This window comes from Balaenoptera physalus, assembly GCF_965194825.1.
Source record: "Balaenoptera physalus genome assembly, chromosome: 3".
Taxonomy (NCBI): Eukaryota; Metazoa; Chordata; class Mammalia; order Artiodactyla; family Balaenopteridae; genus Balaenoptera; species Balaenoptera physalus.
In genome coordinates this window covers 159,495,339-159,520,671 of record NC_138890.1, presented here as the reverse complement: position 1 = coordinate 159,520,671, position 25,333 = coordinate 159,495,339, and the positions used below count along the sequence as shown (strand labels likewise).

General features: G+C 38.0%; 1 long non-coding RNA gene across 35 annotated transcripts in view; it reads left to right on the top strand.

Annotated features, from left to right (window-relative positions):
- Positions 1 to 25,333, top strand: part of LOC309656873 — a 1,296,162-nt gene that overhangs the window by 274,322 nt on the left and 996,507 nt on the right. For 34 of the 35 annotated variants that reach the window (XR_014261524.1, XR_014261525.1, XR_014261535.1 and 31 more), the window contains one exon: positions 71 to 225. This is a non-coding gene — a long non-coding RNA (uncharacterized lncRNA). Of the gene's footprint in view, positions 1 to 70; positions 226 to 835; positions 871 to 25,333 lie in introns of all 35 variants that reach the window. The other variant, XR_014261553.1, reaches the window with a different exon arrangement.

Here is a 25,333-nt window from a genome sequence, read left to right as displayed (position 1 = left end):
TGCGGCAAGCAGGGGCCACTCTTCATCGCGGTGCGCGGGCCTCTCACTGTCGCGGCCTCTCTTGTTGCAGGGCACAGGCTCCAGACGCGCAGGCTCAGTAGTTGTGGCTCACGGGCCCAGTTGCTCCGCGGCACGTGGGATCTTCCCAGACCAGGGCTCGAACCCGTGTCCCCTGCATTGGCAGGCAGATTCTCAACCACTGCACCACCAGGGAAGCCCAACATGGTATGTTTTAATTTCAAATATCATTGACGTATTAAATGTATGTGTGTTTATATTTATATGTACGGTATATATACAATATACATATATATGTATGTATAGCATATACACAAAAATATATACTAAACCATGAATCCTGTGACCTTGTTATGGTCCTTTATTATTTCTATAATTTTCCAAAATTATATTTTTCTGCAGAGACAATCATGTCATCTGCAAGTATAGACAGCTTTATTTAATCCTTTCCAAGCCAAATACTTTCTCTTTTTTTTTTTTTCTTGTTTTAATGTACTAGCTAACAATCTCAGTAAAACGGAGAGTAGGAAGAGTAAAAGAGAATATCTTTCCTTTTTTCTGGATTTTAGTGAGAAAGTTTTCAACTTCTTAACATGATATATAAATATTTTTATTTCACGTAATGCTTGTGTCTGGTTTTGGTATTATGGTAATGCTGACCTCATAGAATGAGTTTCCTCAGCTTCTGTTTTCTGGAAGAGATTGTGGTAATTGGCACCCTTTCTTTTGATTTGGTAAAATTCACCGGTGACTATCTGAACTGAAGGTGTCTTTTTTGGAAGGTTTTTGATTATTGATACAATTTTTTTTTTAATAGATATGGGCCTGATCAGATTACCTGTCTCTCCTTGTGTAAGTTTTAAGCATTTGTGTCTGTGAAGAAATCATTCTGTTTCATCTAAATTATAGAGTTCTGCTTGTTGTTCTTTACTGCCTTTTTAACATTCATGAAACAGGTCAGGATGACGTCTCTTTAATTTCTGATACTGGTAATTATTTTTTCTTTTCTTTTCTTTTTCTGTTAACCTGGCTAGAGGTTTATCAGTTTTGCTGGTCTTTTCAAAGAAGTTTTTGGTTTCATTGATTTTCTCTACTAAAGTTTTCAGTTTCAATAACTTATGCTCACATATGTATTATTTCTTTTTACTTTCTGCTTACACTAATATTAAATTGTTCTTCATTCTCTAGTTTCCTGAGGTGGAGCTCAGATTACTGATTATAGATCTTTCTTCTTTCTGAATATATGCACTTAATTTTCCTCTCAGCACTGCTTTCTCTGTATCTACAATTTTTTTTTAATTTTTAATTCTATATAATTGCTTTTTAAAATTCCTCTTGAGACTTTTCTCTGTGATCCGCATGAGCTTGAGAAAAATGTATCTTTTATTGTTGTTGAGTGGAGTAGTGTATAAATGCCAATTATATTAGTTTGATTGCTATTACTGTCCAGGTCAAGTCTATCCTTACTGATTCTGTACCTACTTGATCTATCAGTTTTTGCTTCACATATATTGAAAGCTTGATGTCAGATTCCACAACTTTAGGAGTTTTATGTCTTTTTGGAGAATTGATACTTTTATTAATATGTAATGTCCCACCTTTTCCTTGGTATTTTTAATTAAAAAAAATTTTTTTAACATCTTTATTGGAGTATAATTGCTCTACAATGTTGTGTTAGTTTCTGCTGTATAACAAAGTGAATCAGCTATATGTATACATATATCCCCATATCTCCTCCCTCTTGCATCTCCCTCCCACCCTCCCTATCCCACCCCTCTAGGTGGTCACAAAGCACCGAGCTGATCTCCCTGAGCTGATCTCCCTGTGCTATGCGGCTGCTTCCCACCAGCTATCTATTTTACATTTGGTAGTGTATGTATGTCCATGACACTCTCTCACTTCGTCTCAGCTTACCCCCACTGGAATGGTTTTGACCCAGAAAGAATGTCACCAATAAACAGTCTCAGTATGAAACAAGATAGAGAACAACCCCTCAGGGAGCTGACTGTAAGGCTGGAGGCAAGGCCCCTCCTACACTTTTCTTCACTCCCACATGGAGCAAAAGACTCAGTTATGTGTTTATTCCAAATCTTGTAAAGCAGCACTGGCTGTAGGGGCTAAACCTGCCCTTTGTTTCCAGGTGTCCCAAGCTGATTCTTAAATCAGCTTTGTTGAAATTAATATGCCTACTCCAAAGTTTTTAGTTTAGTATTAACTTCATATGCCTTTCTTATTCCCTTTCCATTTTTTGAATTATTGGAATTTAGAATAGTTTTGAGCTTGCAGAAAAATTGAGCAGAATGTTCAGAGTTCCCATATACTCCCCCTCCCACTCCTTCCCTTGCCCTCATTATTAACATCTTGCCTTGGTGTGGTAAGCATGTTAAAATTGAACCTACATTGATACATTGTTATAAAATAAAGTCAGTTATTTTAAGGGCTCACATTCTTTGTGATCTACAGTTCTGTGGGTTTTGTCAAAGGCATGATGTTATGTACCCACCATTACCACCACATCATGTGGAATAGTTTTACTGCCCTAAAAATCCTGTCTGCTCTAGCTGTTCATCCTTCCCTCCTCCCCTCCCCAATCCCTGGCAGATTGTTCTTTTTTTCACTGTGAATGTGATAAATTCCAGATTTTCTCCAAATATATTATGGCAGATTATCCTCCAACACATGGAAGGGAAGTATTATCACAGTAGTTTTTTTTCAAATATAATCAGACTGGGTTTATGCCTCTCCTACAAAGATTGATCATAATAAAGTATATTGTCTCTAACACTTGTTCACCTGAGTTTGGATTATATAAGAACTACTGAAATAGGCCACCAATCTTCCAACTCTTGTGCTAGAAAGAGCCTCTTTTTTTTTTTTTGTCTAAACCATACTAGCCTCTAATGAATTCAGCCAATTAAAGGAACTAAAGGTTTCTTTTCTCATTGTTCCTATGATCTATATACTCTGTGTGCCTACAAGATGCCAGTATTAAGAGTTCATTCCTTGCATATTCTCTGTCCATCACCACTGCCCTATGCTATGAGGAAGTGCTTCTTCTCCACCCCTCACTTGGGTTACAGAAGGATTAGTCTGTATAACCACTTACTCTAGGCTAAGTGAGGTCTTTGAATGCCTCATAAGGCCTCTTTAGCCATAGTTCTTGATGCTCTCGACTTATTGGCATGTTCATAGGAGTTTTTGTGGAAATGTAGTTACCTGGAAGTGCTGAGGTGTCTGTTCGCTTGTTTGAAACTTGAGTAATGTAAACACCTTGTTCTTCTGCTTAATCCCCAAGGATTGACATGGGGATGGTTCAATTTCACCTTTTAGTATATTCAGTAGACTAACGCAGCAATGTGCTGTGTTCTCCTTCAATAGTCCTTGTTGCTCCCATTTACTACCCACATGGTAAGAAAGCTGTCCTACATGTTTATCTCAAACTTACATGGAGAAATTTGAGAAGAGTCAATTAGTAGAACCATCCATAATGTCAACTACTAGTAAGGGTCTGTAGAGGCAAACAGAGATACATATATCCATATCTGTCTGTCTGTCTGTCTATCTATCTATCTATCTATCTATCTATCTATCTATATCTCCTCTGGAAATTTTTTCCGTGATACATTAGTTGGTGGGAACGAATTTTTCATAGAATATGTAAAGGCCATTCTGTGTGTACATGTTTGTATATATTTCATAATTTTCCATGTATATGTAGATAGAAATCTACACACCAAAGTTCTACTTCATTTATGTAATTATTAAGTTTATTTTTATAATGAAATGTTAAGATTTCAAAGAATTTTTATCTCCTAATTTTCTCCCAAATATTAATTTAATTACATAGGGGAACATGTCATCTAAATTCCTAAATAGTTATATCAATATTGATGCTAAGTTTCAACGCTTTTTTCATCAAGTGTATATATTAATAAGATGTGTGAAATTTTTTAATTCTAGTAATAGCTTTAGGTATAGATTTTTTTTTTTTTGATTTCTATGTGTGTGGTGTGTTTTATTATATATTAGTCTCTTAAATCAAATAGAAAACAAAAAGTGGAGCTACAAACCAAAGTTACAACAGTATTAGCTTTTCTCATCGCCCGTCTATCTACTTTTGCCAGAGGTCTTTATTTCTTCATAAGGCTTTGAGCTACCGTGCAGGGTCCTTGACTCCAACCTGAAGAACTCCCTGTGGCAGGCGGGTCTGGTGGTTAAGAACTCTCTCAACTCTTGATTAACTGGGAATGTCTTGATTTCTCTCTCATTTTCGAAGGGAAGTTTTGCTAGATATAGGATTCTTGGTTGACGGTTTCTTTCCTTCAACACTTGAAGTACATTGAGCCATGCCATCTGGCCTCCGAGGCTCCTGATGAGAAATCTGCTCATGACCTTCCTGGCAAATCTTCTCTCAGCTTCATAGAACTTTCATAATGTACCTTATCGTGTCTTATGCAGCAGAACATTTTGTATAGTATTGTGAAGTCAGTTAAGTTGTAACATTATTTTGAGACCAGAATTTAAGGAAAAGGAATTGAATATTTCAAGTGTAGACATTATGAGGTCTTTAAAATTATTACAGATTTTCAAACGAGAAATAAAAAGGCCACTGAAGTATCCTACAGATTTTAATTTATAACAAAGTGAATACCAATGTCTAATAACACACGTAAAGAAAAATTTCTTTGGGATCCTTTTTCCTAAGTGTAAAGGGGCCTTGAACTCAAGAAGTGAGAAAACCCCTGTGGTTTACCCCCAGCTGTGATGCGTCCATTTCTTGCTCTGACCTCAGAGTGCACCACTGTGATGTACTTCACAGAGCCCTGTAAAAGGGGCAGCTGGGCCCAGGTTTTTGGTCCTTAGAGCCCAGGAAGCTGCTTTTGGTGACCTGACGGCCTTGGACCTACAGTTAGCTTGTTTTTTCCTTGTTTCTGCCATTTTGTTGATTTGTTTTTCTCTTTTCTCTACTCTTTTTTATTTTTCTCATTTTTCTTTCTTCTTTGCCTTCTTCTCATTTTTCTCTCTTTATCATTTCTTTTAGTTTTAAATTTTTTCTTCTCCATTTTTTGGTGTTTCTTTTCCATTTCTTCTGCTTTCTTTTCTTCCTTTGTTCTTTTTCTCATTTGTATCTTAATTTTAGTTCGTATTGCTAGATTAGTACAGTTAGCATAGTCAGTACTGTTGGTATAGTTAGCATAGCTGGTGTAGTTAATACTTGATTAGCATAGTTAGTGTAGTTAGTGCTAGTTAGCGCCGTTGGTACAGTTAGCGTAGTTAGCGTTGTTAGTAGAGACAGCACACTTAGCACTGTTAGTACAGTTAGCATTGTTAGTTAGCGTAGTTAGCGTTGCTAGGTAGTGCTGTCAGTCAGTGTAGTTAGCAGGTCACCACGATGCAGGGCCTCACAGCCAACTCTGCTGACAAGGAGGCTCATATTGATGGCTTTGAGATCCTCCGCACCATTGGTGAAGGCACCTTCGGTAAAGTGAAGTTGGCGCGGCACATTCTGACCGGGACACAGGTGGCTCTCAAGGTGGTTAAGAAAAGGCGTCAGAGCGTCGCAAGTGTCCAGGCACTTTTCCGGGAAGTGTGCGGTATGAAGCTCCTGAATCACCCCAATATTGTAAAACTGCTGGGGGCGATTAACACAGAGGAGGCATTTATTCTGGTGATGGAGTACCTCAGTGGGGGGGACATGTACCACTATTTGGAGATCCATGGCCGTATGACAGAGGCGGAGGCCCGAGGCCCGTTCCAGCAGCTGCTCTCCGCCCTGCAGCACTGCCACCAGAGGGGCATCGTGCATCGGGACCTGAAGCCACTGAACCTCCTCTTTGATTCGAACATGAATATCAAACTTACAGACTTTGGCCTCAGCAACAAGTGTGATGACTCTGGACAAATGGACACAATCTGCGGCACACCCCTTTACTGTGCCCCGGAAATCTTCCTGGGGCAGAGCTACAGCGGCCCTGCGGTGGACGTGTGGAGCCTGGGAGTAGTGCTCTACGCCATGGTAACTGGGTCCCGGCCCTTTGTGGGAAAAGACTTCCAGGAGCTGCGGAAGCAAGTCCTACAAGGGAAATACCACATCCCACCTTATCTGTCTTTGGAGATAAGGGATCTATTACAAAAAATGATTGCCCTCAACCCCAGTGACAGAGGCACCTTACCTGACCTCATGAGGCATGCTTGGTTAAACATGGGCCAGAAGGAGCCACTCCAGCCACCCTGTGAAGAGGACCTGAAGGTGACAACGGTGACGACTCCGGGCTTGACTTGCGACCAGATCCAGGATGCTGGAACAGGCAGTGTGAGCGCCAAGAAACCCCAGGTAGGGGCCTCCATCGTAACTGTGAGGCCCTTCTGTCGCGGGGACCTCAGCGGCAGTGAACTCGAGCCTTCTCCAAGCCCTGTGGTGTCCCCCCTGAAAAGCAGGTGGCTCTACCAGGGAGAAAACGTGCAGCTGCAGGAAGACCAGCAGGCGGGGCAGAAGACCGGTGAGTCTGCCTGTCCCCCACCCAGCCTGCAGTCGAGGACTGCCACCCCCAGCCCAGCCCCCCAGTGTGGCACTGGGACATCCCCCTCCACCAGCAGCAGGATTGGAGCCCCAGAGGGAACCAGCTGCCCCCCGGGTGTGTCCAACACTGGAGGGTCCTCCCACACTGGGCAGCCTGAGAGTGTGTCCTCATCCACTCCCTCTGGCCACAGCCAGAAAAAGCAAGGGGTGGCTAGGAGAATCTGGAACTTTGTTTTGAAACATCTTTGTTGCAAGCTGCCCAGCATGCGGCGTCATAATAAAGTGAGCCCATGTGAACCCCATGCATGACCGAGGCAGGAAGGTCAGGCCGCCGCGCTCCCTGGGGCCCGGTGCAGGGGAAGATGAGGGTGTTTTCTGCGCGGCCTTCAGAAGCATCGTATCCAAGACCCTGGCCAGCTCAGAGGATGGTCCGGAGCAGCCCGGGCGACCGAAGGCGAGGCCACCGTGGCTGCAGGTCTGCCCCTCAACCCCCACCTGGGTGAAACTTCAGAGACTGGACTGTCATTCCTGGGTCACGTCTCCCCTCCCCCACTCTTCTGTCTTCCGTGTTGGTGGGGGAGGGGGATAGTTCTTGTTCCAAGGACTCCTTGGTTCTTCCAATTCTAGTTAATAAACTTGATGCTCGGGCTTCCCTGGTGGCGCAGTGGTTGAGAATCTGCCCGCCAATGCAGGGGACACGGGTTCGAGCCCTGGTCTGGGAAGATCCCATGTGCCGCGGAGCAGCTGGGCCCGTGAGCCACAATTACTGAGCCTGTGCATCTGGAGCCTGTGCTCCGCAACAAGAGAGGCCGCGACAGTGAGAGGCCCGCGCACCGCGATGAAGAGTGGCCCCCGCTTGCCACAACTAGAGAAAGCCCTAGCACAGAAACTAAGACCCAACACAGCCATAAATAAATAAATAAATACTTTAAAACAAAAAAAACTTGATGCTCCAGAAAGATGTATCACACCCTGCTTTGCATCTGCTGTGATGTATAGCGCTCAAGGAGACACCTAGAAAGACAGAAGCTGAGAGATTGGGGTGTGGATGCAAAAATAGAGTTACTAGGAATGGGAGAAGTACAATTTAAACGCAATTAGTGGGGCGCACACTTCCACTCCAGCACAACGCAGTGCTTTACATGTTTACATGGCCCCAAGGTATTATAGGACACATTCCCATTAGCTCTGTTGCTTCTGGGCCGTGCTCAGGAACTAGGTCAATACAGATGCTCCTGGGTGGGGATCCAGCGTCCACGTTGCTCAGTTCCATCCTTTTCCATAAGCCCGAGCTCACCCCCAGCCTCCTCCCCACAAACAGGTGGAGGTCGGCTCACGACTCTCACAATCCTCAGGTTCTTCCAACCTGCTTTCATCCTTGGGGAAAACCAGCCCATTGTTGGCTTGTCTTTCCCAAAGTTATCATCCTCTTTATTTCTAACGTGGAACACCTACCTCTTTATTCAATTTCAGATTTTATAAAATACTGGAAAAGTCTTTGGCTTCAAGCTGCTTTTTTCTGCTTTCCTACAACAAATGTCCATTGAGAAAGAAAACAGAAAATCATTACCTAATTGAAATTGTAGGAGCAAATATATGTAGAAAAAATATATATACCTTAATACTGTCCCATTTGTATAGGTATTTCTGATCAGTGCCATTTGTATAGCTTCACTATTAATTGTCAATTCCTTTGGGGTAACCTGGAGTCCCTACTGAAATGCAAACATTCTCTGAGAAAACAGCACTGCTATTACCACTTAACTATGCTTTAAGGTAAATTAATTTGTCAGCTTTGTTGGTCTGACCACTGACAGTCACTAGACTGCAGCTCGTTAAGATTGGTTATAAAATGTGTTTTGCTGGAGGGCGGGGGAGAGGAAGTTTCTGAGCCCAGTTGATATTCTCAGACGAATTCACAGTGTGGTCTTGGGGGCTGTTCCTGTCTCTGGAATAGAAGCGGCCAGAGAGTGAAGAATTACAAGAACATTTACTTCCTTCATTTCCTCTTTAGTTCTAAATATATCTCAATTTCCAAAAATAAAAGGCTATGTAATATATTTCCAGTTTTTCTTTATTAATAGGATCAGTAAATAATTAATAAAAGCAAATTAAAAGTGAACTTGTCACAAAGGGAACAATCCTTTGTCTGACATTAGTGAACAGCCTGGTTTTTAATATAAAATATTTTATAAAGGCAAATTATGCTGAGTTGCACTCAGGGTAATTAACTTTTCAGATGCAGTAGCTTTAAACTATTTATGTTGCTTGAAAATAATCACTTGTAAGCAATTTGTTTCAATTTTATAAACTAGGGCCAGTTATTATAGGTATTACAGAAGCAGTAATTGCTATTCAGCAGGGTGACGCTTTGCTCTGTCCTCTCAGCGACTCCTGGTTGGAGATACGGGGGCCCAGGACGACGGTAGGGAATTTGTAGCTGCTTTGCTTTTAACATCATTGTGTGAAGGCTGCAAGAGACTAGCTTATAAACTACGAGAGTCAGGCAAAGAGTTTGAACCTACACTATAAAATCCTGTAGTTCTACCCTCTTTACAATATCTGGCAAATCATTCATTTCACTAGGTTTATAGAGAGCCATTTAGTAAAATGAAATGGGTATCCTATGGGTAAAGATTTAATGTCTAGTGCAATCTAGGGCATTATAGTGCTACCTTCCATATCTTCTCTCCCAGTGTCTTATACTGGAGGTAGTGATGTGCACATATCTATTCATAGTTCCTCATTCCAATGAACTGTAAGGTCTTGAAATTGAAGGCATGACTTAGCAAAACTTTTTTCAAGGAGCAGGCACACAGCATATGAGTGCTGATTACATTTCATAATTAAATTCATTTTTTTTCTAATATAAACATTGAATTTCTCCTTAGCTGTCATACTAAGAAGGCCTTGCAACTCACAAGATTTGACAAATAACTCACCTCGTTGATTACATATTTATTTGCGTATTACTTTTTACCTGATATGAGAAAGAACACAGCTAAATACAGTTGTACTGGGAGTTTTGTACACATGTGGAGGGATGAAAGAGAAAGGGTGTCGCTAACAATGGATTCTGACAGCAAGAGGGAGGCAGGAGGTCCTTAAGGACAATCCCTATTATTAGTTAGTGGTGGAGCTGAGGGGGGTCTGTATTCCAGTGATGCTTGTTTCTGTTCTGTTTTTATCCTCATAATTGTGTATCTGAGCAGCAACCCCCTGATTGGTTTTGTATTGGTTATTAATTATTTACTAATTACTAATTATTAATACAACCTCTGTGTATATTTTGTAAAATTTATCTATATTTTATAAAACATATTTTATGTTATTTATTAGATAAAACTTTTTGTAATCTTGTAAAAAACATTAGCAAGGGTTAAAATGATCATCCAATTTTTTTTCTCTATAGTAAATATAACAGGGACTTTTGGAAGAAAGAACCATTTTAATGTGTGTAATCTTCCTAAACTGTGTATGTGGGAATCCATATGAAAATGCCAGGCTGGCCAAACTTACTAGATACATAAATACATACTCGTTAAAATGTTGAATGATGGTTCAAAATCATGGCTCAGTTTGGAACCATGACTAGAAAGAGCTAGGAGAATGGCAGTTAGAGAAATACTTAGTATTTCTAAAGGGATGTGGGACACAGTACCTCTTAAACATGGCATGCCCAAGAGTCACATGAAAAGGAATTGTAGTAAAGGGGTTTTGACTTTTCAGTTCTCATTCAAGATTATAAACCAACTCTGGAATCATATGTGAACCATACCTAATCCTTGCTTGTTGCTCAACCTATTGTGTCTAACTCTGAGAAGCAGATTTCAGAGGGACAAAGGGAAAGAAGTTTGCAACACTAGGCCTATGAATTAAGCCCTGCTTAGTTCTCCTCTTTGATTTTACTGTGTACTGATATAGTATACGTCAAAGCATTTTATATAATCTGCACACCAAATAATTCACACTGAAATGTAGTTATGGCACTAAAAATATCTTGCCAAAAGCCATTCTCCACAGAAGAGGAGTGAATGTGTGTTCCCAAACTTAACTTAAAGTGATAACCTTATAAAATCCTTTGAATATCGGATGTGACTGGTGTGTAAACTAGATAGTGTCCTATTCAAAGATGCTTCAGGGTGTTTCCTGAAATAGATGTACTTATTTGGATTGGCTATATTTTCTGTCACTCCCTGTCTGAATTACAGGAAGCGCTTCATCGTTAGGTGACCTGATTTGACCCCAGTTCCTCTCCCACAACTTCTCTATATGGTAGCCAGAATTGTCATTAACAAACAGAAGTTCAGTCTTTCTAAATTAGCTCCCATTTCACTCTGAATATAAACCAAACTCTTCAAAATGACTTAAAAGCCCCACATGATTACCCCTCCCTTAGTTCTCAGACATCTCACATCACTGAGATGCAGCGGGAGCTCCGGTTCACCTTCTGCTTCTCCGGTGACGCTAGCTTCATAGCTTTCTCCAAACATACCAGACAAGTTCCACATTTAGGATTTTGCTCTGACTCTGAATGGGTCAATTTTCCCCAGATATCTTCATGGGTGAAGTCCCTCACTTCTTCAAATTTTTGGCTCAACTATCACCAAAAGGAGGTCTACCCATACCAGCCTAAGTAAAAGTATAATCCACCCCCAGGCCCCGCCTACAATTGAAAACCCTTTCCTTGTTCTTTCATTCCATAAGGCTCATTGCCTTTTAATGTAAAATATCATTTATGTGTCCATGTTTATCATTATCTGCTGCCCCGTCGCTTCTAGAATATAAGCTCCACAAAGGCAGGCATCTTTGTTTGATTCACTAAAGTATCTTTGGAAAGTGAAATAAAACCTGGCTCATTGTGGGCCATCAATACATTTTTTTTTTTTAAGTTGAATTAAATGAAAAGGAGACAGGAACAAATCACGTTTTGGCCTACATGTAAATGATAGCATTAAATTGTCAGTTGTCCTTGGAAACAATTGGAGAAAAGTTAGAAAATCTTTTTTTTCCCCCCTTTAAAAATCAGCAAATTGTATAGAATTGAGAATTGACCTTGGAGCAATTTAGAATCCATGTGTTGTTTGAATTTTGACTAAGCAATGTCTTTAAGTTCACCAGATTAATCAAGCAAACAAACCTGAGTCTAAATGCAGACTTCCTTACGAAGTAGATATTAAATGATCTTACAAGTATAGGAGGGAACTGCTCCCAGGAGTGGGGTTGACCGGTGTCAGAAGCTAATAAAGGTTTGAATATTAAAATAAATAGAATTAAATTAAATTCAGCATTAATGATCATGAACAATGAAGTAAGTTTCCAATGCTATATATCAGAAAGACCTTCATAAGAAAAAATGTCATTTGATTAGTTTCAATAAGCTTTATTATGCTCAACAAATCAAGGGATGATCTCCTTAATTTTTCATATTAAAAGTTTGTAATTTTCATCTAGTTTAATGTTCACAGGCTTTCAGAATTTTTGTTCACTTGATATTTTTTAATTAAATCCTTAGGTTGTGAAGTTTTTCCCTTAAAGTAAAATCTTCCTTGCATTTTACAAATAAAAGTTACCTGTTGCAATATTCAAATAACATATATTATGCCTCTGCTCCATCAGCATATTGACAGATTTGCTGCTGAGACATAATGGGTTGTTCTCTTGGTTAAGTCTTAAACTATACTGAGTATTACATATGAAAAACTGCAAGTAGTGATTTGATAGAATGTCCTCACCTTCTTTTTCCTGTCCTTTCTTTATGTTTCATTATGAGGAATTGAAATATAACCCTAAGCAAGACCCCGTTGCAAAATCATTCCTTTCCCTTTTGAGTAATGATTTTCTGGTAGTGAAAATGTGAAATAATGAAAAGGTTAGAATATGCTTTAATTCATTCTTGCAAAGGTTATGATTACATCATTATTTGGGTCAAAATCAAATCATTGCTTCCATTCTTCATATGTTAGACCGATTAGTGTCAGATAAGTACAGCATAGTATTTGTGTCAACACTTAAGGATAATATGTTATTGTAAACCTTTATTAATCTTAATGACTTTCAAATGTACCTCGTGCTTGAATATTTCTTTAAATGTCAACTCACCTTTTAAGCTATTGCTCATGTAAAACAAAAAGCAATCTACCTAGACTCAGGAAATGTTTCTCATGTGGCTGTTTAAACATAGCAACCAGGATGTAAAGAGTTTGAAAATCAATTACATGCTTTCAGAATCTAATCAGCAACACTTGATTGGAAGTATCAACCCACAAGTACAGAAAAAGGAAATCGCTTCAATAAACGTCACTGATATTTCCTAGCATTTTGTACTTCGGTACCAACAGGAAACTAAGAAATGTTGCTAGGATGTTAGCGTCAAATGTTTCAGCCTTCATGACCATTCATTTTCAATATATTTAATTCATTCAAACAAGTAAGGATTAGCGTCATAGTAAACTGTCACCAGTCTATGAATAAGCAAGTACACCTATGTCTCTTACCCCCCTGGGACAATTACACCCTCTACATGGGTCTGTATTATTATCTCTGAAACTTTCCAGTTGCATTACTGTCACCCATGTGCTTGAAAATCCAGGTTTACTGTCAAACCATAATAATACAAAGAGATTTAATCTTTTGAACTGTAAACTATATTAAATCTAATAATAGGCATGAAGAAAAAAATCCACACCACATGTCAATTAAAACTTCCTAATTTGAACATATGTATGGTACACTTCTATTAAATTTTTGTTTGTTTTCTCAAAGGATTATTATGTTCTGTATACTTAAATCTAAAATGTTGCTATCTCACAGTCTTAATAAATAATACTCTATGGCTCCTTATTAACTTTAAATGATTTTTAAATTTTAAAACTGATTAAATGTTTAATTTTATTTTTATTACTATTTTTTATCCTGGAGGGACACTTGAGAAACTGGTCAAGTCTCAGAAAATCTCTATGTTAAAAAAAAAAAAATCTCTATAGAACACTATACATAAGAATGATTAGTAATTGTAGATATCATAGCCTGCAAATAATTTTCAGTGATCTTTTAATTAGACAACATTTTCCTCTAGGTCTGTTTATTTTGGCCAATGCATAAATTCTAGTTTTATATTTAGTTTTCTCTTCTCTTCCCACAAAGAACACCGACTCTAATGAAAATTATTAATGTAGGAATAGGAAATTGCAGCTTCTTCCTCCCTTTTTTCGTTAAAAAAGCTCTGCTCGATACTGTTTCTTTATCTAACTAGGCCTAAATATAACAAATTACTACTATACGATATTCTAGTGAGGTATGTTTTCTGGCATATAACATGTAAAATAGTAGGGCTTTTTGGCTTGATGTAGTTCAGTGATTTAAGTTGAATAAAGAAAAGGTGGATATATTTTCTGGAAAAATAAATATATAAAAAGCAGATACTAGAGGGGAGTTAACACTTAGAAACAGAGAAAACCACAGGGTAAAAGGTGAGTTTCTCATTTGTTTTGCTTTTAGCCTGAGACTACTCCAGAGTTACATCTGACAGGGAGGCTAAAGCTTCAATAGAAATCAGCCTCATTCTTGTGGAGAACTAGAAGACAGAGTTCAGGGCAGTCATAGCTTCTGGAATCTGAAGGTGAAAATGGCAGAAAGTACAGAGTTAGGGAGGAGAAGCCCCAAACTCTGTGTATAAATTTTACCCAAATATCTGACTGACCCCTGAACCAGACAAGCATGGGACTGACTTCAAAAAAGCCAGCTACAGCTCAAAGAAGAGAACGTAAATTTAGCTGCCTTCCATTTCAAAGCAACCATTCAAAGCAAATGGATTTCAAAGCAACCATTTCAACTACTCATCACAATATTCTTCTTCTTCTCTCAAAGTCACATTTTGAGGCTGAGAAGATTCAGAGAAAGGAACCCTTCTTAATCATATACTTGTATTTAAAGGAAGGGGGAAAAAACTGCACAATTTTGTTGGTCAGATCTTCCAGTTGGCTTACAAGTCGTCTTTTTTTTTTTTTTTCACCCACACACAGTATATTTTATTTTTACAAGAGATAAATAGACTGACACCAAGCATTGTACATGGATGACCACAACAAAAGCAACAATGATTGCAATTACCCTACATGAAACACACTCATACTATGTCATAATATTGACGTTCAGTCCAGTAATCCTCCACTGTAACAGCTCCTTTACTTTGCAGTGAAAATTGATTTGTATATTCTTTGCCTCTGAGTCCTTGTGGGATTTTTTTTTTTTTTTTTTAAATTCAGACAGAAAGTCACAAAAATTATACTCATCCTCATCAGTTCACTCAGTCCCATGTAATTAATTGTTTTTTTTCATCTTGATCTTTTGTTAGCACTTTTATGTGTTCATCAGTTTTTCATCAGAGTTCTGAAAATGCTTATTCATTCAGTTCAGCAGTACAGTCAGTGACCAGAAACCTGTACTTGTCAGAGTCTTTTCCATGAATTTGTTGAAGATGAAACCCTTTTATAGGAACATATTTGCAAAATCATCAGAGTACACCCAGAACTGTCTGTAAATGACAAAAGACTTAAAAATGACCACAGTAAAAGATTTGATGAAAGTTCATAATAATGCAGTTGACAAGAAAATTAGTTATTTCTGAGATATACATTTTAAAGTAATAAGTAGGATTATGACTTATAACATTATACCAGAACATATAAGATTTTTAGAAATTTCATGTAATGTCTGGAACATTTATATTAACATATTTCCATACATATTTCCATACAAATACAAATATAAGATTTTTAGAAATTTCATGTAATGTCTGGAACATTTATATTAACATATTTCCATACATATTTCCATACAAATACAAATATAAGATTTTTAGAAATTTCATGTAATGTCTGAAACATTTATATTAACATATTTCCATACAAATAACCCAATGAAAGTTTAGTATTAGTTGTATTGTTTGTTTTTTTATACTGCAGGTTCTTATTAGGCATCAATTTTATACACATCAGTGTATACATGTCAATCCCAATCGCACAATTCAGCACAGCACCATCCCCACCTCACCGCAGTTTTCCCCCCTTGGCGTCCATATGTCCATTCTCTACATCTGTGTCTCAACTTCTGCCCTGCAAACTGGCTCATCTGTACCATTTTTCTAGGTTCCACATACATGCATTAATATATGATATTTGTTTTTCTCTTTTTGACTTACTTCACTCTGTATGACAGTCTCTAGATCCATCCACGTCTCAACAAATGACTCAATTTTGTTCCTTTTTATGGCTGAGTAATATTCCATTGTATATATGTACCACAACTTCTTTATCCATTCGTCTGTTGATGGGCATTTAGGTTGCTTCCATGACCTGACTATTGTAAATAGTGCTGCAATGAACATTCGGGTGCATGTGTCTTTTTGAGTTACGGTTTTCTCTGGGTATATGCCCAGTAGTGGGATTGCTGGGTCATATGGTAATTCTATGTTTAGCTTTTTAAGGAACCTCCATATTGTTCTCCATAGTGGCTGTATCAATTTACATTCCCACCAACAGTGCAAGAGGGTTCCCTTTTCTCCACACCCTCTCCAGCATTTGTTGTTTGTAGATTTTCTGATGGTGCCCATTCTAACAGGAGTGAGGTGATACCTCATTGTAGTTTTGATTTGCATTTCTCTAATAATTAGTGACGTTGAGCATCTTTTCATGTGCTTCGTGGCCGTCTGTATGTCTTCTTTGGAGAAATGTCTATTTAGGTCTTCTGCCCATTTTTGGATTGGGGTGTTTGTTTCTTTGATATTGAGCTGAATGAGCTGTTTATATATTTTGGAGATTAATCCTTTGTCCGTTGATGCATTTGCAAATATTTTCTCCCATTCTGAGGGTTGTCTTTTCGTCTTGTTTATGGTTTCCTTTGCTGTGCAAAAGCTTTGAAGTTTCATTAGGTCCCACTTGTTTATTTTTGTTTTTATTTCCATTACTCTAGGAGGTGGATCAAAAAAGATCTTGCTGTGATTTATGTCAAAGAGTGTTCTTCCTATGTTTTCCTCTAAGAGTTTTACAGTGTCCAGTCTTACATTTAGGTCTCGAATCCATTTTGAGTTTATTTTTGTGTATGGTGTTAGGGAGTATTCTAATTTCATTCTTTTACATGTGGCTGTCCAGTTTTCCCAGCACCACTTATTGAAGAGACTGTCTTTTCTCCATTGTATATCTTTGCCTCCTTTGTCATAGATTAGTTGACCATAGGTGCGTGGGTTAATCTCTGGGCTTTCTATCTTGTTCCATTGATCTATGTTTCTGTTTTTGTGGCAGTACCATATTGTCTTGATTACTGTAGCTTTGTAGTATAGTCTGAAGTCAGGGAGTCTGATTCCTCCAGCTCCATTTTTTTGCCTCAAGACTGCTTTGGCTATTCGGGGTCTTTTGTGTCTCCATACAAATTTTAAGATGATTTGTTCTAGCTCCGTAAAAAATGCCATTGGTAATTTGATAGGGATTGCATTGAATCTGTAGATTGCTTTGGGTAGTATACTCATTTTCACAATGTTGATTCTTCCAATCCAAGAACATGGTATATCTCTCCATCTGTTGGTATCATCTTTAATTTCTTTCATCAGTGTCTTATAGTTTTCTGCATACAGGTCTTTTGTCTCCCTAGGTAGGTTTATTCCTAGGTATTTTATTCTTTTTGTTGCAATGGTAAATGGGAGTGTTTCCATAATTTCTCTTTCAGATTTGTCATCATTAGTGTATAGGAATGCAAGAGATTTCTGTGCATTAATTTTGTATCCTGCAACTTTACCATATTCATTAATTAGCTCTAGCAGTTTTCTGGTGGCAGTTTTAGGATTCTCTATGTATAGTATCATGTCATCCGCAAACAGTGACAGTTTTACTTCTTCTTTTCCAATTTGTATTCCTTTTATTTCTTTTTCTTCTCTGATTGCCGTGGCTAGGACTTCCAGAACTATGTTGAATAATAGTGGTGAGAGTGGACATCCTTGTCTCGTTCCTGATCTTAGAGGAAATGCTTTCAGTTTTTCACCATTGAGAATGATGTTTGCTGTCGGTTTGTCATATATGGCCTTTATTATGTTGAGGTAGGTTCCCTCTATGCCCACTTTCTGGAGAGTTTTTATCAGAAATGGGTGTTGAATTTTGTCAAAAGCTTTTTCTGCATCTATTGAGATGATCATATGGTTTTTATTCTTCAATTTGTTAATATGGTGTATCACATTGATTGATTTGCGTATATTGAAGAATCCTTGCATCCCTGGGATAAATCCCACTTGATCGTGGTGTATGATCCTTTTAATGTGTTGTTGGATTCTGTTTGCTAGTATTTTGTTGAGGATTTTTGCATCTATATTCATCAGTGATATTGGTCTGTAATTTTCTTTTTTTGTAGTGTCTTTGTCTGGTTTTGGTATCAGGGTGATGGTGGCCTCATAGAATGAGTTTGGGAGTGTTCCTTCCTCTGCAATTTTTTGGAAGAGTTTGAGAAGGATGGGTGTTAGCTCTTCTCTAAATGTTTGATAGAATTCACCTGTGAAGCCATCTGGTCCTGGACTTTTGTTTGTTGGAAGATTTTTAATCACAGTTTCAATTTCATTACTTGTGATTGGTCTGTTCATATTTTCTGTTTCTTCCTGATTCAGTCTTGGAAGGTTATACCTTTCTAAGAATTTGTCCATTTCTTCCAGGTTGTCCATTTCATTGGCATAAAGTTGCTTATAGTAGTCTCTTAGGATGTTTTGTATTTCTGCAGTGTCTGTTGTAACTTCTCCTTTTTCATTTCTGATTTTATTGATTTGAGTCCTCTCCCTCTTTTTCTTGATGAGTCTGGCTAATGGCTTATCAATTTTGTTTATCTTCTCAAAGAACCAACTTTTAGTTTTATTGATCTTTGCTATTGTTTTCTTTGTTTCTATTTCATTTATTTCTGCTCTGATCTTTATGATTTCTTTCCTTCTGCTAACTTTGGGTTTTGTTTGTTCTTCTTTCTCTAGTTTCTTTAGGTGTAAGGTTAGATTGTTTACTTGAGATTTTTCTTGTTTCTTTAGGTAGGCTTGTATAGCTATAAACTTCCCTCTTAGAACCGCTTTTGCTGCATCCCATAGGTTTTGGGTGGTCGTGTTTTCATTGTCATTTGTCTCTAGGTATGTTTTTATTTCCTCTTTGATTTCTTCAGTGATCTCTTGGTTATTTAGTAACGTATTGTTTAGCCTCCATGTGTTTGTCTTTTTTACGTTTTTTTCCCTGTAATTCATTTCTAATCTCATAGCGTTGTGGTCAGAAAAGATGCTTGGTATGATTTCAATTTTCTTAAATTTACTGAGGCTTGATTTGTGACCCAAGATGTGATCTATCCTGGAGAATGTTCCGTGCGCACTTGAGAAGAACGTGTAATCTGCTGATTTTGGATGGAATGTCCTATATATATCAATTAAATCTATCTGGTCTATTGTGTCATTTAAAGCTTCTGTTTCCTTATTTATTTTCATTTTGGATGATCTGTCCGTTGGTGTAAGTGAAGTGTTAAAGTCCCCCACTATTATTGTGTTACTGTCGATTTCCTCTTTTATAGCTGTTAGCAGTTGCCTTATGTATTGAGGTGCTCCTATGTTGGGTGCATATATACTTATAATTGTTATATCTTCTTCTTGGATTGATCCCTGGATCATTATGTAGTGTCCTTCCTTGTCTCTTGTAACATTCTTTATTTTAAAGTCTATTTTATCTGATATGAGTATAGCTACTCCAGCTTTCTTTTGATTTCCATTTGCATGGAATATCTTTTTCCATCCCCTCACTTTCAGTCTGTATGTGTCCCTAGGTCTAAAGTGGGTCTCTTGTAGACAGCATATATATGGGTCTTGTTTTTGTATCCATTCAGCCAGTCTATGTCTTTTGGTTGGGGTGTTTAATCCATTCACGTTTAAGGTAATTATCGATATGTATGTTCCTATGACCATTTTCTTAATTGTTTTGGGTTTGTTTTTGTAGGTCCTTTTCTTCTCTTGTGTTTCCCACTCAGAGAAGTTCCTTTAGCATTTGTTGTAGAGCTGGTTTGGTGGTGCTGAATTCTCTTAGCTTTTGTTTGTCTGTAAAGCTTTTGATTTCTCCATCAAATCTAAATGAGATCCTTGCCGGGTAGAGTAATCTTGGTTGTAGGTTCTTCCCTTTCATCACTTTAAGTATATCATGCCACTCCCTTCTGGCTTGCAGAGTTTCTGCTGAGAAATCAGCTGTTAACCTTATGGGAGTTCCCTTGTATGTTATTTGTCGTTTTTCCCTTGCTGCTTTCAATAATTTTTCTTTGTCTTTAATTTTTGCCACTTTGATTACTATGTGTCTCGGCGTGTTTCTCCTTGGGTTTATTCTGTATGGGACTCTCTGCGCTTCCTGGACTTGGGTGGCTATTTCCTTTCCCATGTTAGGGAAGTTTTCGACTATAATCTCTTCAAATATTTTCTCTGGTCCTTTCTCTCTCTCTTCTCCTTCTGGGACCCCTATAATGCGAATGTTGTTGCGTTTAATGTTGTCCCAGAGATCTCTTAGGCTATCTTCATTTCTTTTCATTCTTTTTTCTTTAGTCTGTTCCGCAGCAGTGAATTCCACCATTCTGTCTTCCAGGTCACTTATCCGTTCTTCTGCCTCAGTTATTCTGCTATGGATTCCTTCTAGTGTAGTTTTCATTTCAGTTATTGTATTGGTCATCTCTGTTTGTTTGTTCTTTAATTCTTCTAGGTCTTTGTTAATCATTTCTTGCATCTTCTCAATCTTTGCCTCCATTCTTATTCCGAGGTCCTGGATCATCTTCACTATCATTATTCTGAATTCTTTCTCTGGAAGGTTGCCTATCTCTACTTCATTTAGTTGTTTTTCTGGGGTTTTTTCTTGTTCCTTCATCTGGTACATAGCCCTCTGCCTTTTCATCTTCTCTCTCTTTCTGTAACTGTGGTTTTTGGTCCACAGGCTGCAGGATTGTAGTTTTTCTTGCTTCTGTTGCCTGCCCTCTGGTGGTTGAGGCTATCTAAGAGGCTTGATGGGAGGCTCTGGTGGTGGGATAAGTCTTAAGACTTATTGATATTCACTCTATCTCTGATTCCCAAACAGCAATAGGAGGATTTCAAGATTTCATTTTGCAGCATGACTTTTGTATTTAGTTTCTGTAAACTCCAAAAATCTTATGCTTGAAGAAAAAATATTTTCCCCAGGGTCTGGTGGAGACTTGTGCAACTGGATAATGTCATGACAAATGACTGTTAAGTGGACTAGTTTCTGCAACCCTTTTTCATCTTCAAAGCACTCAGCAAAATCTGCTTTATTTTAGTGTTATTAAAGGACTTCAGAAAACATTTCAGAAGAGCTGAAAATAACACCTGTCAAGCTGAATTGGGGGATGGGGATATCTGGATAGATTCTCTAGACAGATGATCCTGAAGAAGTTGTCTGTGCTGGAGCCCTGGAATCCTCAGAGTTCACAGAGGTGACTCACCAGTCCTTCCTAGTGAAAGCTAACAGTTTATGCCTGACAGAGAACACTGTAGTAGCCTGTCTCACAAGGGCAACAGGTGACCACCTTTCCTCGAGAGATTCATTTCTTCTCCCGTGGGTCACAGGCTGGGAATTAACATTAAATTGCAACCTAATCCAACTGGAATGTGTTGATAAGAAAGAGCATACACACTTATAGAGGAGATATAAGAATTAGCTTATATTAGCAGGAGTTGAAGGAATGACCCAGGGATTGCACTTTGGGGGTACTTGCTGAGTAGGCCAGAATATAAGACTGCATAAGCAAGAATTCTCAGGACATGAGGATTGAACACTCAGGCAAGGGCCCCAGAAAATAGAGCTATCTCAACACTCTAGAAGAATGAAGAAAGAAATGTCCCATGTTGAGCAACAGACATAGCTGAGTTGCCATGACAGAATAAAGAGGCTACAGGAAGAGAGAAAGCTGGATAGAATAAATTACGTGAGTCCAGAAAACCCACCAGAGGAGAGGTTTTCAGGAGGAGCCAGAATACATACCATTCACCAGGGCCATCCAAACTGCATTGATGAGCGGCATCGGCAACACAACAGGTTAAGTGGTAGCGCTCTTGCGTAAGGCTGAGTTGATGACAAGGGAGGCAGTAACAAACTTGGAATTGTTAATCTATGGATCTCAAAATAACAGGAGTGACCTCCAATGTCAGAAAAGCAGCTAAGGTTCATGTGACCTAAAGGTGGTGGTAAAGATAGTGAGCATCGTGTTCCAAAGGGCAAAAGAGACAGGCAGCCAGCTTGGGTGCTGTTAACGTCTACAGCAAGAAAATGGCACGCATGGCGGAGCAGAAAGAGAACAGTAGTCACTCCAGGAAAAAGTCATAATTCTCTACTCAGTTTCTGGAACTGTGTCTATTTGAAGATCCATAGCTCATTTATTGGTGAAGAGCCAGATAGCTAGAACAAAGGGTTTTTTGCAACAATGCAGTCAGTACATATGACAAGGATTTCTTCAGTTCTTCCGCAGAGAGACATATGGCCTTTTCCTTAGGTGACAGTAAATTAAGGAGAGAGCTACAGTTTGATTCTGAAGGCTGTCTGCTGGCAGAATTCCCTTAAGAGGCTAATTAGCTATGGCCCACCCATATTATAGAGGGTAATCCGTTTTACTCAAAGTTTACCGATTTAAAGGTTAATCTCATCTAAAAAATACCCTCACAGAAACACCTAGAATAATATTTGACCAAATATCTGGTTGCCGTGGCCTAACTAAATTGATACAGAAAAGTAACTATTCCTTTATGTAATATTTTTTCTGTCTTCATTTTCTCCTTCCTCTTCTCTCTGTTCTCTTCTTTCTCCTTCTCCTTCTTCTTAATATCCTTATGCCTTTGTTTGTGGAGAAAGGAGATTAAGAGGTAATAACCAAGAAAGATACATGCAAACACTAATCAACTGCATTCTTATGGTAACCTATAAAGATCAAACTGTGAGAAATCATGATTATTATAAAATAGTGTTATTAATCATGACACAGAGGTTTTGTGTGAAATGAATATTTTGATTTTATATTTTTCACATGCTGATTCTTAATTTACTTCCCAATTAACTTACAAAGTTTTTCAGTTTTTGACGGCAACGATGATTTTTTTTTAAAAAAGTGTTACTCATAGTTTTCCTGACAGCAATATGCAAGAAAAATGCTATGTTTGATAAGTCTGAAACTTACTTAAAAGATTGCAATCTTTACTTCTGTGTTCTCTGTTAAATGTCAGCTATGTTTGGCCATTTACTTAGAGCTAAAATGAGTAGTCAGTTAACCTGATAAGATATAATTCACAGTGCATTTTTCAAGATGATCTGAGGGAGAGTCAGGTGAGGTCCCCAAAGCAAGTTGTGCATTCCATCCTGTTGTTTCATATACTGAGAACTGTTGTTTCGTGAAGAAAAATTCAATCTACGCTTTTTATTATTTAGTTTTCTTGTTATGTAAAGACATGCAATAATATTTAGAAAGGGCTAATTTCTACCTCATGCACTTCTTTGGAAAAGAAGAAGTATGGAATGACAAAACCCTAAACTTTTAGCTAGTTGGCATGACTTACTGATGGGAAAATTTTGATACATTCATTTAACTAAGAAGTATTTTTTGTGTATACTATATCAGGTCAGGCACTGTGCTATACAATGAAATTATTATGGTAAATATAAGGTACATTGTGTGCTTCCTCTTAAAGCTTGTAGACTATGGAAAAGAGATAGAAATAAAAATGTCAAAACCATTATTATAGAATGGGAAGTACGGGGTGTTATTCCCTGGGCCCCTAATTAAGAGTCAGGGAGCTTGATTTAGTCAAGTATAATGGAATATTTAGAAGACAGGAAAAAATATTCCTGTATCAATTGGTAGAGAAGTCACTAGTATTTTTGTGTCTAGGAGAAAATGCAAACTATCTTTTGGATTACCATTCTTTTTCAGACTTTTCCATGGCCTGGCCCCTTCTCAGTGATGCTGACTGAAAGGGATTAGGGATCTTTTTGCCCCAGAAAAAGTTACAACAGTGGTGGCAATAGCTAGAACAGATAGTGTTGCATCCTGTTGCAGATACTCCTTGAGAGGAGGGGATGATGTTATCACAGATTATGAACCTGGTATCTTCTCTTTGGACGAAAAACATGATTAGAACCTCTTTCTAGATTGTCCAGAATGAAGTCCACTCACATTAAAGGCTCCAAAGACCTCAGAGGGGAACTCACGAGGAATCAAGAGGGCCTCTTTATTTGAGATCCAGAAATATCTCCAGGACCTGTTGGTTTGTCTAGATTATTCCTCTGTGGTTATGTTTTGAGTCTTTGCAGCACCAGCCACCCAGGCACAGTGGCAGACCCCCAAAACAGAGACTGGATGTGACTGTGCATAAGAGTTCTAGCCTTGGACAATAAGCGTGAGCCTTTGTGGGACCCTAGAGAATCTTTCCAGGAATATGACTCACTAGATGAATCATCAAAATAGAGACCAAGATTCACTAGAGTGTGCTAGACATTTTTTTTCCAGTTAAGGTTTATTGGAACTCTGTGGTCTAATTTACAATGCTCCAATCTTCCAGCAGTCAAGGAAAATTTTTGCAACTGATATTTTTGTAATTTGGAGCTTCCGGCAAAGGGAGGCAGCTTCCATCCAGACGTGCCCCTTGGGGTTTTGGACTCCCTGGGGTTTTAATGACCCTGACATAACTAGTAGGTACGCTGCTTTTATTTTTTGTTTTGTTTCTGTTGTTTTGGTTGTTGTTTTGTTTTGAAGACAAGGTGTTAGAAACCACAAACACTTTTTTGTTTAATTTTTGTTGAAAGAGGGTAAGATTTAACTGGGTTGGAGATATACACTATCCATTGGGGTGGGAAAAATTACTTTAAAGTTTTTTAATATAATATATATATATATGTATAGATATATAGACACATACATACTACTGTATTTGAGGGAGATCTGATTATTGTTATAGTAACCTCTAAATACCTGATCAAGTATTTCAAAATGATTTGCTCAGTGGTCTGTTTAAAATTGTAATTTGAGTTTTTCTTTATAATGAAAATTCCCTGTAAATATTTCCTCTATGTCTGTATTTAGAAAGTGTTATTTTTGAAAATTAATTATACACGAGTAGACCTGTATGTTTATGTTACCTGAAAGATTGATTATAGTAGGTCTATCTATACATTAGACTAAGCATTGAGGGGATGAATATCCTTGTCTGAAGTTTCCAAATCACATCAAAGAAATAGAGCAAAAAATATATATGTAATTAACAATGATACAAAAATATTGGTCACTTTTTACATTTCATAAAGAATCATGGCTACAGATGATTTTAAAGTATTATTACTATTTTTAATTTCAGGCAGTTTTTTTTTTATTGGCGTATAGTTAATTTACAGTGTTGTGTGAGTTACAAGTGTAGCAAAGTAACATTTTTTTTGTAATACAGTTTATTACAAAATATTGAGTATCGTTCTTTGTACTATACATAGGTCCTTGTTGTTTATCTATCTTATATATAGTAGTATGTATATGTTACTCCCAACTTCATAATTTATTCCTCCCCCCCACATGTCCCCTTTGGTAACCATAAGTTTGTTTTCCCCTTTGGTAACCATAAGTTTGTTTTCTTTATCTGTGAGTTGGTTTCTGTTTGGTAAATCAGTTCATGTGTATCATTTTTTTTTTTTTTAAGTTCCACACTCTAGTGATATCATATGGTATTTGTCTTTCTCTGTCTGACTTAACTTCACTTAGTATGATTAACTCTAG